General features: G+C 56.4%; 1 protein-coding gene and 1 pseudogene across 1 annotated transcript in view; one reads left to right on the top strand and one right to left on the bottom strand.

The window, feature by feature from the left end:
• LOC139603869 (zinc finger protein 420-like) overlaps positions 1 to 1,992 on the bottom strand; it is a 78,556-nt pseudogene extending 76,564 nt beyond the window's left edge.
• Positions 1 to 13,293, top strand: part of LOC139603914 (zinc finger protein 154-like) — a 273,066-nt gene that overhangs the window by 119,297 nt on the left and 140,476 nt on the right. The gene's annotated exons all lie outside the window — the stretch shown is intronic.

Genomic DNA, 13,293 nt, shown 5'->3' with positions numbered 1-13,293 from the left:
AGCCTTTTTGGGTTAAAATTCAGTTATTTTCAGTGGAATTTGAGTGGTTTTGAGGTGACAGATTCATCCCTCTTGGCTTTTGGAGTGGAAACACATGGAGAAGAGAAAAAAATTCAGGCCAAACCAAAGGACAAGCAGCCAGGTGTGTTCCCAACATGGATCACAGGGAATGTGAGTGACCAGGGCTGTGCCCAAAGAGCCTCCTCCAGTGGAGGATGGAGCTGCAGCAGCGCACGAAGCTCTTCCCGCACTCGGGGCACTCGCAGGGCTTCCCTTACCGGTGCCTCCGTTGGTGTCGGGTCAAGTGAGAGCTGCAGGAGAAGCTCTTCCCACACTGGGGACACTCGTAGGGCCTCTCCCCTGTGTGGATGCGCTGGTGAAGGACGAGGTGGGAGTTGTACTTGAATCCCTTGCCGCAGTCGGGGCATTGGAAGGGCCTCTCCTCTGTGTGAATCCGATAGTGCCGGAGGAGACTGGAGCTGGTCTGAAACCTCTTCCTGCATTTATCACACTCGTAGGGCCTCTCCCCTGTGTGGATGCGCCGGTGGGTGATGAGGGCGGAGTTGCGCTTGAATCCCTTCCCACAGTCGGGGCATTGGAAGGGCCTCTCCTCTGTGTGAATCCGATAGTGCAGGAGGTGATTGGAGCTGGTCTGAAACCTCTTCCTGCATTTATCACACTCGTAGGGCCTCTCCCCAGTGTGGATGCGCCGATGGGTGACGAGGGTGGAGTTATGCTTGAATCCCTTCCCACAGTCGGGGCATTGGAAGGGCCTCTCCTCTGTGTGACTCTGATAGTGTAGGAGAAGATGGGACCTGGTCTGAAACCTCTTCCCACACTTGGAGCACTCATAGGGCCTCTCCCCAGTGTGGGTCCTCTGGTGGCTGATCAGGCTGCAGCGCTGGCTGAAGCTCTTCCCACACTGCCCACACTCGTAGGGCCTCTCCCCAGTGTGGGTCCTCTGGTGCACGATCACGTTGGAGCTCTGGCTGAAGCTCTTCCCACACTCCCCACACTCGTAGGGCCGTTCCCCAGTGTGGATCCTCTGGTGCTTGATCAGCTCAGAGTTCCACCTGAAGCTCTTCCCACACTCCTCGCACGTGTGGGGCTTCTCCCCATCATGGAGCTGCTCATGGAGCACCAGCTCCGAGCTCTGCCTCCATCTCCGGCCGCCTTCCCGGCCCAGGCTGGCTCTTTCCCCCTCACATCCCCGCCATCTGCGTTTGCAGCCCCTCCTCGTGCGGCATCTCCGGGCCTTTTCCTCCCCGTTGGCTTCCTGCGCCGTGGAGCTGCTCAAAACGGCCTCTGCCACCAGGTTCTGCCGCGGGCATTTGTCCTCCCTGCTCTCCATGCTCAGCTCCTGCTCTGGGTGAGGAAGGACAAGGACAGCATGGGATTTGCCTCCCTGCCACAGGCAAGGGCAACGAGATCCCCCCAGGCCGTCTCTGGGGACGCACTGCCCCCTCTTGGCTCTCCCCATTTCGGGATGCCGGGGCTCTTTGGGCTCCCGGGCTCCCTTCTCCCCTCATTCTCTGCTCTGGGCTGCAGCGGCTCCAAGGAGTCCCCCCTGCCCCTCTCCAGGCTCTTGAGGCTCCCGCCAATGGCGGCGCTCCCCCCTCTCTGGCCTCCCCACTTTGGCCTCCTGGGGCACACAGGGCTCTGCTCCTCCAGGCTGCCTCTGCCGGCAGCCGCCACCGCCACGCCCCGATGTCCCCCCGAGGGGCCTTTTCCGCTCACCTTCCAAACATCCCCCCAAAAACCCAACCCAGGGACCCCCCGGGATATCCGGGCCGGGCTCCCCCTCCCAGCTCACCGGAGCCATGGGGGGGGGCGATGATCCCACAGGTGGGGGCTGCGAATTCAGGCAGGGCTCGAGACCGCGTGGCTCCCTCAGCTCAGCCTTGATCCGCCTTTGTCCCTCCTCTTCCTCTTCCTCCCGCTCCTCCTCTGTCCTATCTCCTCCTCCCTCTCCTCCTGCCCTCTAACCCCACCTCCTTCACTGCTCTTTCTCCTCCCGCTCCTCCTCTTCCATCCCCCCTCCTCCTCCTCCCCTGTCTTATCCCCGCCTCCTGCTCCTCTTCCATCCCGCCCCTTCCATTCCTTCTCCTCCTCCTCCCCCCTAACCCTGCCTCCTCCTCCCCCTCCATCCCTGCCCTTCCCTCCCTCCTCCTCCTCCCCCAGCAGCAGCCACACCCTCGGTGCCCCGTTCCCGCAGCCCTCGCAGCCCGCGGCAGCAGCGGCCATGGAGCCGGGCCAGGTCGGCATGGGCAGCGCGGGGCTCTCGGCTGCTCCCAGCCGCTGCGGGCGGGGGGAACCCGGCCCGGGCCAAAGGAGAGGCAAACTGGGCAAACTGGGGGCAGATCACAAAGCTAAGGATGCAGCAGAAAATGGAGCTGAAAGAGTTTCTTTAATATTAACTCCAAACGAGGAAAAACTGAAAATTCCAAAGTTTAGGGAAGCCGAGAAAAAAGAATTAAACAAGATAGGAAATGAGCAAGATAAATCAGGGAAATAGAAACTTCTACATGGAAGACAATTACTTAATAAAATGTGCTTACTAGGAAAAGATTAGAAGACGTGCATCAGAAACCCCACTGGCGTACTCAAGCTTTGTGTGATCATTTTTTAAGGAATTTTGGGTGCACTGGGATTTTTGGTGTAGCAAAGCAAGTCACTGAAAGATGCTTAATTTGCCAAAGGATAAATAAAAAGGTGATGAGAAAAACAGCATTAGGAGGTCATGAGTTAGCTCGTCGACCATTTCAAAATATCCAAGCAGAAGTTTGGATTTGTTAGGTTCTGGATTTATTTGGAAAAAAAACCATTTAATCTAGAAGAAAGAGAATATGCCATATGTTAGACAGGAGATTTTAGGAGAATAAAAATCTTTGAAGTATCAGAAACACCCGAGGAAAAAACCAAGAAAATAAAAAGGGGAAATGAAAGGGAGGGGAACAAGAGGAAAAGTCAGAAAGAGAGTGGGATCCTCTGCAGCTCTTGCCCCCTCCGTTGGCGGCCGAGGCGCCTGTCCCGGGTCCCGGCTCGCTGCCCGCCTCAGCTCCGCCTGCCCCGGTTTCCATCCCAGGTGCGGGCTCACTGCCCAGGGCAGCTCCACCTGCCCCGGCGCTGGCGGTGAATTTGTGTGCCCTGGCCCCACTGCCCGGCCCGCGGCCGCTCTGCCGGCCATGCTGGGCAAGATGGGGTTGCTCTGTCCTGCCGCGTGGGCCGAGGTCACCGCGCCGACCGCACCGAGGGCGGGTCCCAGCCATCCCATCCCCGCCTGCCCTGCCCGTGCCAGCTGCGCTGGGCAGCGCCGCTGCTGCTGCCGGGGTCTCCCACCTGCCTTTTCTCTGCCGGGAGCTGCCGGATCAGCCGCCATAAGCCATGTGGGGGCTGCCCACGCTCCGGCTCGGCCTCCACGGGAAGATCCCCCTCTGGCGATTCCGGCAGCAGACCCTGCCCACACTCCGACCGAGCCTCGGCGGGATATCCTCCCCTGACCCCTCCTGCTCTGAGTTACGTCCCCTTGGTAACCACAGCTCCGGCTGTTCAGGGAAAATCCCTCTCTCTACAGGAAGCACCTTATCGAAACACTAGGAGCTCAGTTAAAAGGCAGCCCTCTCCAAATTCTTTCTCAAAACACGGGAGAAAGGCTACAGAAGGTAAAAAAGTGAAAGAGTTAGATGAAGGGATTGCTCTATTGCCGTTAAGAGAGGTTCCCATGGCAGGGATGCGCTGCCCCGCCCCGCGGGAGCCACCGGCGCCCCTGCCGGCCGTGCCCGGAACTGCACCCAAGGGGAAAGCGCCGCAGCCGAAAGGCCGGGACCGGCTCCGGGCTCTGTTTGTTGTCACTGCCGGAGCTGTTGATACACACTACTATTATTATATTATACACACTAGTAAAGAACCGTTATTCCTAATCCCATATCTTTGCCTGAGAGCCCCTTGATTTCACTATCCTAAAAATTAAGAGGGAGGGGGTTTGCATTCTCCATCCGAAGAGAGGCTTTTTCTGCCTTCCCAAGCAGACACCTGTCTTGTAAAGCAAGACAAGCACCCACAGGCACTGAGGGGGGCTGCAGGAGGGGCAGAAGAAGGCCCTGCAGCACTTGGGCACAAAGGCCCAGCAGGTGAATGCAAGAAGGGAGCAGCAAAAGGCCAAGCTGAAGGCAAAGGCCAGGGCAGAGCTCCTACAGCCCCTGAGGGATCAGCCCCAGGGCCCAAGGGGGCCCCAGCACCCAGGGCACGGCTCGGCCACAAGCACCCGGCAGAGGCATTGCCCTCCTCGGCAGGGCACAGCCCACCCAAACAGCCCCTGGCAAGGAATCAGGGCTCCGGCTGCAGGGCACAAGGACACTGCAAGCAGAGACAGCAGCACCCTCAGGACCAGCAAGTCCAGCCCGTGATGGACATGGATTGGCAGGGCTGTCACAGCTCCCATCACACCAGGGACCCTCCACACTGGAGCCCTTGAGAACATTCAGGTGGGTCTGCATTGAGAGGAGGCATTTCCTGATGGACACAGGGGCCTCTCAATCTGCTCTGAATCTTAGACCTAAAGGGGAAAATAGTAAAGGAATATTTTAATTTTTAAGGGAATGAGAGGGAAAGATGAGCAGGTATGATTTGTTCAACCACTATTAGAAGCTGTGGGGGATAGGTTTGAAATAAATGAATTTCTTTTTCTTCCTCCTGTGATTGAAATTAACTAGGAAGGAGGTTGAGAGCTGGATTTTAATACTGTAAAAAGGGATACAGAGGCTAGTTCTGTTGTACCTCTGTGTCAAAAGTCTGACAAGGCCTATGCTGAAGTGAACCCAGAAGTGTGGGCAGCCCCAGGGAAATACAGAAAATTAGATATGGAGCCTCTACAAATTAAAGCAACCAGGACAAGCACTACCCCGTTCCAAGAGAGGGAAGAAAGGGCTCATAGCCTGGTATTGAGTCCCTGTTAAAGGCAGGGCTTTTGGAGCCAAGGATGTCTCCCTACAACACTCCTATCTTGCCAGTCAACAGACTGGATGGATGGACACAAGGAGGAAACACAGAATTTTCAAGTGTTAAAATTAAGATTAACTGAGGCGAGTGGCCTGGGCCTTCCAGACAGGGAAAAAGAATTTGAATTATGGGTGGACGTTAAACAGGGTCTTGCCAAAGGAATTCTTGTGCTAAAATGTTTAACCCAGTGGCCAGAGAGCAGCCTCATTGTCTGCAGAATTGTGCAGCCACAGCTTCCCTGGGAGCAGAGCCTGAAAACTGATGACAACAGGAGGATCTCCTAGAGTTCAAGTCTGGCATCAAGTTAAAGCTTTGACAACCAAAAGAGCCTCTAAATGGATGAGCAGGGCTCGGTGATTACAGTATGAAACTTGTTCAGTGGCACAGGAGGATTCAGAACTGAGGACAGGGCAAGGGTTTAACCCAGCCTCCTGTTTGAACAGCCTGGAGAGGGGCTGGCAAGGAACCCAGGACTGCACTCAAGGGACAGAGCTCCCGAGCCAGGCTGGGAGAGATTGATGGGACATTCCCTGGCCTGAGGGAGACAATGTGTTTGTGGATGGCTCTGCAAGGGCAGCAGAAGGGAAAAGAGCTACAAGACAGGCTGTTATTAAGGAAGGGGAATCAGACAAAGCGCAGGTCACCGGCCCATGCTCAGCTCAACCCGCGGAGCTGTGGGTGCTTGTAAGAGCCTGGCACTGAAATGCCCTGAGCAGGAAGGCTTCAAAATCTTCTGCTGACACCATGGCACCTAACAGGGGGGCAAAAGCAATTCTGACTGCTTCAGCAAGCACTGGATCAGTTATTAACCTATTGCTAAAACAAATAATTCAAAGATAATGGATTGTGGAAGCAATAGATTCAGATGGGGAACTCATTTTACAGGAAAGACCCTTCAGGGGGTTATGGCAGCTTTAGGAATACAATGGGACCTCCATAACCCCTGGCAAGCCCAGAGCTCGGGTTGGGTAGAAAGAATGAATGGGGAAATAAAGAAACACCTTTGGAAGCCGGAGATGGAAACCAAGATGCCATGGGTACAGCTTTTGCCATTGGCCTTGGCAAGAAAAAGAGCCAGACCCAAGGCAGATATTCAATTATCTCCCTTGGAATTCATGTCTGGAATTCCTTACCTGGGCAATTCTCCACCTAGTGCAGGGTGGAAATAAGGGATGTAAATGTAAGGCAGGCTGTAGCCAGGATCCTGTCTCCTGTGGAATCTCTCCCCCAGGAAGCTGGGCTGGCACAGAGCCTGCCCTGGGACTTTGCTGTTGCCAACACCCAGCCAGGCCATCGGCTCCTGCCTAAGGAGTGCAAAGCAGCACCACTGGTGGCCAAGGGGCCCACGCCAAGTGTCCCTGAGGCCAGAAACAGCCGCCAGCACAGCTGAGCACGGGGGACCCCTCAGCCTGGCCTCAGGGGCTCTGAAGCCCCGGAGATTTGCACTTCCCGCCTGCAGCAGGACCATGGGAGCCGCCCCTGAGCCTGCCCTGAAGGCAACGCAGCAGCAGCCAGGGCTCCACAGCGGGCCAAGCCCCTGGGCCTGCCCACAGATCCTCTGCTCAAACCCTCGGGAATCCTGGCCACCCTCCCCTGGCACCTCCAGCCACTGCGGCCAAGCCTCGCTGCCGCTGCTGCAGCTCCAGCGCTGGCTGGGCCTGCACTGCCACAGCTGCTGGGGAGCACCGCGGCACAATTCCACCCTGGGGCTCACTCACACCCACACTCTGGGCTGCCTGCGACTGCACTGCTGCAAAATGTACCCATCCTGCTTCTTTTAAATCTTATTTCTCTGCTCAGAAAGGTTTCTCTACTCAAAGGCTTGCCTTTGGGAAAGAAATTTTAAAGGTTTTATTTAAGGGGTTCCCAGTCTGTTCGGATGTTAAACTCATCTCCACCACTCAATGGAGACGAGTTTAACATCCGAACAGACTGGGAATAGCCCAAAAGACACCCACAGAGATAACGACCAGCAACAAAACATCAACGCCCCGCAGCAAACAGCAACCAACAGCTACCCCAGACACTGCCCCCGCACAGCTGGAGACACCTGGTCTGGAAAAGGCTGAGAAGGAAATCCAGGAGTGTGGACGGAATTCACAGCAGAGGGGAAGAAATCCGAGTCTAATAGGAAACCAAACACTAAAAACTTACACGACTTGGAAGCAATGAATATTAAAGCAGTGGATTTAGATTGGTTCAGACTAGGTAAAGTTTAGGAAAAATCGAGTAAAACTGACATGTCATGGAATGATTTTTTCTGCACAGCCGGGCTATGTGTGGATGAAAGTATTTCTGTTGCACATCCTGGCCAGAACCAAGTAATGCCTTGACTCTCTCACACTAAAGAGATTCTTGGAGAGTTTTTGTTTTCCCTACAGTTTCAGTGATAAGATTACAACATGAGAAACATTTTTTATAATAATCCTACTTTATATTGTCAGGTAGGTTTGGGACAGAAGGGTGAGAATCAATTTTTGGTCTGGGTTTTTCCATGTTCACCTTTATGTTGCATTTTGCAAAATTGAAGAGCTTTAACCGTGATACTTTTAACTCTTAAATAGTTAATACTTTTTTTAAAAAAAAGCAGGGTGAAGCTGCAAAGGGAAACAGCAAATGGAGAATGTTGGGAAAACTTTACTATAAATAAATGGGGGGGAAATTGAGATGAGGGACTACATTTTGTTCATCATGAAAAAGAGACCAGTGTGTTACAAGAGTTGTCTGCTGACTATTTCTGTACTACTTCATGAGATATGAGCCACAAGGATACCAGGGAAGGGGTTGCAGGAGCCCACACATAGTCCCACCCAGCAAATGGTACAAACAGATAACTCACAGAAATAACGACCAGGGAAAGGCTGGGGAAAGGGCAGGGGCAGATTAACACCCAGCAGGGAAACCTTTCCCGCTGACAAATGGTACAAGCAGATAACTCACAGAGATAATGACCAGGGAAAAGCTGGGGAAGGGGCAGGGGCAGATAAACAGTCTGCAAGGCAGGATATTTGCTTGCTTAAGCTTGATAGGGCACAGTTTGCAAGGCAGGACATTTGCTTGCTTAAGCTTGATAGGGCACATATTGCATTAATCATAAGATTTTGGTAATTTTCCACGGAGAAGTCACCAAATAAGGACATAGGGTGAAGAAGACGCAGCTGAGGAAGACTCCGCAGCCTTTATCACCGACCACCAGGAGACAGAAGGATGACCCCCTAGCAACAACCAGCGCAGGCGCAGAGAACTCCGAGATAACATGGACTCCTGAAGGATGGAGAGGATAAAAGGACTGAATCAGAAACTAGTTGGTGCGGCAGTTGGTGGAGCGGAGACTCCCCTGTCGCCCAGCGCTGAGCCTTTGCTTACGTAGTATAACTGCTTCAATAATTAATAAATTCTTTGATTGGAAATTACTCGTTTTGAGTCAATTTTATAACAATGGGGTGTCCAGGGGGTCCCTGTGCCCAGGAAAGGGGGTGCACGGGCCCCGGTGTTGAGGAAGGTGGTGGGTGGGGGCTGTGGAAGGCAGGAGTGGGGGTCCAGGGGGTGCTGGGGTCAAGGAAAAGCGGGGGCTGGGGTGTCTGAGAGGGGGAGGGCCGGGAAAGGGGGTGCGGGGGGGCATTGGTGCTGCATGAGGGGGTGCAGGAGGGTCCCCGTGCTGGATAAGGGGGTGCAGGGGGGGGTCCCTGTGCCTGAGAACGGAGGGTTTGGGAGGGTTCCAGTCTCAGATATGGGGGTGCACGGCGGTCCTGGTGCAGTGGAATGGGGGTTCAGGGGGTCCTGGTGCTGTATAAGGGGATGCAGTGGGGTCCCGGTGCCCAGGAATGGGGGTTCAGGGGTGCCGGTGCCAGATAATGGCCTGGCTGGGATCTGGTGCTGGGAAAGGGGGTGCAGGGGGTCCCAGGGCCAGATAACGGGATGCACTGGGGTCCCGGTGCCCAGGAATGGGGTTCCGGGGGGTTCCATTCCCGGGTTCCGGGGTTCAAGGGGTCCTGGTGCCTGAAAATTGAGGTTCAGGGGGTCCCGGTGCCGGATAAGGGGATGTAGTGGATCCCGGTGCCCAGAAATTGGGGTTCAGAGCGGTTTCCCTGCCCGGGAATGGGGGCTCAGGGGGTTCCAGGCTGCAGATAAGGGGGTGCAGGGGTTATCGGGGCTGAGGAAGGGGGTTCAGGGGGGGTCCCAGTGCCCCGAAATGAACGTTCAAGGGGGGTCTCTTGACCCCCTGGAACCCCAGGGGACCCTCCGGGATCCCCTGGAACCCCTTCCAGGAAGCGCCGGGAATGAAGAACTGGGGGGACACTGAAATTTGGGAGATCTGGGGGTCCAAAAGCCGAGGAAAAGGGCGGGTCTGGGGTCTGGGAAGGACGAGGTGGCCGGGAATGGGCGTGCAGGGCGTCCCAGAGCACTGACGGGGGTGCGGAGGGATCCTAGGCCCGGATTAGGGGGGGCAGGGGGGTCCCAGTGCCCAAAAATTGGGGTTCAGGGGGTTCCCGTGCCGGGGAATGCGGGTTCGGGGGGAGTTTCCTTCCAGGAATTTGGGATTCAAGGGGGTCCCGGTGGCCGGGAATCGCGGTTCCGGGGGCGTTGGTGACCAGAAATGGGGATTCAGGGGGGTCCTGGGGCCACATGAGGGGGTACAGGGCGGTGCCAATGCTGGGCAAGGGGGTACAGGGGGGTCCCTGTGCCCAGAAATGGGCGCTCAAGGGGGTCCGCGTGCTCAGGAATGGGGGTTCAGGGCGGTCCCGGTGCTGAAAAAGGGTGCTGAGGGGGTCACAGGACCGAAAATGGGGGTTCAGGGGAGTCCCGGTACCCGGGAATGGAGGTTTAGGGAGTTCCCGGGGCCCAGGAATTGCGGTTCAGGGGGGTCCCGGTGAACAGAAATGGGGGTTCAGGGGATCTCGGTGCCAGATGAGGGGGTACAGGGGGGTCCCGGTGCTGGGGAAGTTGAGTGAGGGGGGGTGACATGACCCAAAATGGGGGTTCAGGAGGGTTCCCCTGCCCGGGAATGGAAGATCAAGGGGGTCCCGGTGCCCGGGAATTGCGGATCAGGGTGGTCCCGGTTTCGGGGGGTCCCACTCACCTTTGGTCGCGGCCCCCGGGTCCCCCAGGAGCCCCAGGAGCCCCCGGAGCACCCCCAGCCCCAGCGCTGGGGCCATCGCAGCCGTCCCCGATCGCGGCTGCAGAGACGCGAAAGCGAAAGTGCCCGAGGGAGCGCGGGGGGAGGGGGAAAGGGCGAATTCCAGGGAATTCACCTGCATCCCCTCCTGGCACCCCTCTGGATCCCTCGGCGATCCGTCTGGGACCCTCCAGGGCCGCGCCCTGCGGGACCCCCGGGCCGGGCTCTGCTGAACTCCCGGCCCTGCGCTCAAACTCTGCCCGGACCCCGCTGGGCTCGGCCCAAAGCCGGGCAAGCAGCGGGAGCAGCGGAGCCAATTTTTGCTGCGGGTGCGGGTCCCACCCCCGGCGGAGCAGGGCTGGGCGCTGGGACCCGATCCCTGATTCCCAATCTCCTTCTCTCTCGCTCTCTCTCTGCTGTTCTCTCCCTTTCCTTTGGGGGATCATAAATCCCAGAGCGGCCGCAGAGCCCCGTGCCCAGGCCGGGTTTCCCAGCAAAGGGAGGCTGGGGCTGAGGTGCCCCGGGCTGGCCGGGAATGGGGGCCCGGGGCTCCCTGGGCTCACGGAAATGGGGGCTCCAGGGGCTGGGAGAGGAGGATACCCGGGAAAGGGGGTGCAGGGGGGTGTTGGGGCAGGATAAGGGGGTGCAGGGGGGGGTCCCAGTGCCCGGGAATGGGGTTGGGACGGGGGGGTGAGCAGCAGCTGCTGGAGAGAGACTGGGACAGACTGGAATGGACTGGGACAGACTGGGAAAAGAACCCACTGGGAGCAGAACTGAGGCAGCAGAGATCATACTGGGATATACTGGGACCACACTGAGGGCTACTGGGAACATGCAGGGGACAATTGAGAGTGGACTGGGAGGGACTGGGAATGGTTTGGATCATCCTGGGACTGACTGGAATCATACTGGGAGTGATCAGATCTGTAGTAGGGGTGAAGAAGAGAAACTGGAATAATGCAGGGAGCAACTGGGATCATACTGGGAGCAGCTGCCCCATGCTGGGGTCATACTGGGATCATACTGGGACTGATGGGGTGACACTTGGAGTGACTGGCATAGTACTGGGAGTGTCTGGGAGTAACTGGGATCAAACTGGAGGTGACTGGACTTATACGGGCAGCAACTGGGACCACAGCGGGGGCAAATGGCATCGGGTAAGGTGTGACCGGGCTCATCCTGGAAGTGACTGGGGCCACACTGGGCTCTTACTGAGAGGGACTGAGAGTGAAAGGAACCATACGGGGCATGACTGGGAGCCGCTGGGACCGTGTCGGGGGCAACTGGGATCCTACCGGGAGTGATTTGGACCATACTGGGAGCGACCGGGACCCACCGGTGAGGCGGCGGCGGAGCTGGGAGGCGGCCGCAGCGCAGGTGGGAGCCGCGCTGGGTTGTGCGGGGGCTCGGGGCTCGCTGCGGGCCTCGGGGGCGGCAGGGGGCTCAGGCGGGTTCCTTGTGCCGTGTCCGGCCCGTGGTGCCGCTGCCGTGAGGGCGCTGCGGGAGCGGCTGCCCGCGGTCTCCTTGCGGCCGCTGCCTCGGCAGGAGCCGCTGCCGGAGCAGCGCTGGCTCGGCCCGGTTCCTGTGGCTGGCACAGGGGCGGCTGCCCCGTGCCCGGGGCTGTGCGGGGAAATTCACGTGGCCGGAGGTTTCCGTGCCCCGAGGAGACAGAGGAGTCCTGTACAAGTGACTTTATTGCTGTGCCGAGGGAGAGGCCGTGGGGCATTTGCCGTGCGCTAGCTGCCATTGTTGTAGTTCGCAGCCTCCTTTTTATCCTCATTTTCCCGCCTCATCTCCCTCTCCCTTTGCCCACTGGCTGAGGTACTTGGAAGGTTCAGACCTCCCGATCTGCCAACTGCACGTCCTCGTTAATGTGCACCCCCACTTTTGTAGAACAGCCGATATTCACGGCTCTGTTAAGTCTTTTTTGTTCTCGACGTTCAGGAATTTAGCGGGACTTTCTGCGAGCAGCAGTCCATGTTAATTAATAACATTTATTGAAGCTGTGGTTTCGCCCGTTACTTCCTTATCTACAAGTCCCTGGCCCCTCGCTCAGCTGCTGAATGAGCTGCACTCTCAAGGTGTGGAGCATGGTAAAAAGGTGAGAAGTGCTGTAGCACATCAGAGCAGAAGCAGCATTCGTTTAACCCATGGTCTGCCAGGGAACCACAAAACCATGTCCCATTCCCTTCCTTTCCACGTTTGGACTGGTACATGAGCTGCTTTTTTGTTTCCTTTGTTATCTGTTTCACCACTTTTGCTTTGTCATCTATTTGCCAAGACCAGTTTGAGTCATTTGATTTTCCACAAACTCCTCTTTTCTCTGCTAACAGATGATCTGATCCCATCCCATGGTGAAATGTTGTGTTCCTCATTTCAGTGGATTGCTCAGCAGGAAGGTCAGGAGCTGGAGCTGTCTGGTTGGTTATTCCGAGGGCAGCTTGTAATCTAATGGTGCCATTGAAATGAGAAATGGGTTCTGTGGCTCCTGATATGAATTGGTTTGGGTTCCCAGGGGCTGGTCCATGGTGTTGTAGGATTTGTTCTGCTGGCCGTTCATCTTCTCCCCATCTTTGGCCGCTCTCTCCAGCCAGGGCTGCATCAATTGACCATTTGTCTCTAATTAAATCATCAAATACTTGGATTCCCAACTGATTTCCCGGAACTTGTGGTAGCAAGAACATCTCAGTGCTCTAATCCACCCCATATAACATAGACAGTGACAGCACACGTTGGAGTGGGCAGAGGGATGATTCCCCCCCATTTATTTATAGTGAAGTTTTCCCAACATTCTCCATTTGCTGTTTCCCTGTGCAGCTTCACCCGTTTCTGTTGCAGGGTCAGATATCCTCACCCCGGGCTCTGCCTTGAGCTGTGCAAATTCCATCAGGGCAAGCAGGCAGAGCTCGGGGTGAGGGGCAGGGGGAACCAGCCCAATTCCTGCCCCAGGCAAGAGACCCAGGTACATTGGCCAGGCTTTGCCCAGCAGGGTTCATTTGCATTCCTAAAGCTCCTCTCCTGGCTGACTAGAACCAAAGCTTCTCTTCCAGGGCTGCCATCTGGTGAGTCACATGTGGCCCCCCGGAATCTGCCTTTTTTAAAAAAAGTATTAACTATTTAAGAGTTAAAAGTATCACGGTTAAAGCTCTTCAATTTTGCAAAATGCAACATAAAGGCGA

The sequence above is a fragment of the Agelaius tricolor genome, unplaced genomic scaffold (genome assembly GCF_023055355.1).
Source record: "Agelaius tricolor isolate 1412-34295 unplaced genomic scaffold, bAgeTri1.0.p SCAF_42, whole genome shotgun sequence".
Taxonomy (NCBI): domain Eukaryota; kingdom Metazoa; phylum Chordata; class Aves; order Passeriformes; family Icteridae; genus Agelaius; species Agelaius tricolor.
The sequence above is the reverse complement of the archived record's forward strand: the minus strand, read 5'-3'. Positions and strand labels throughout refer to the sequence as shown.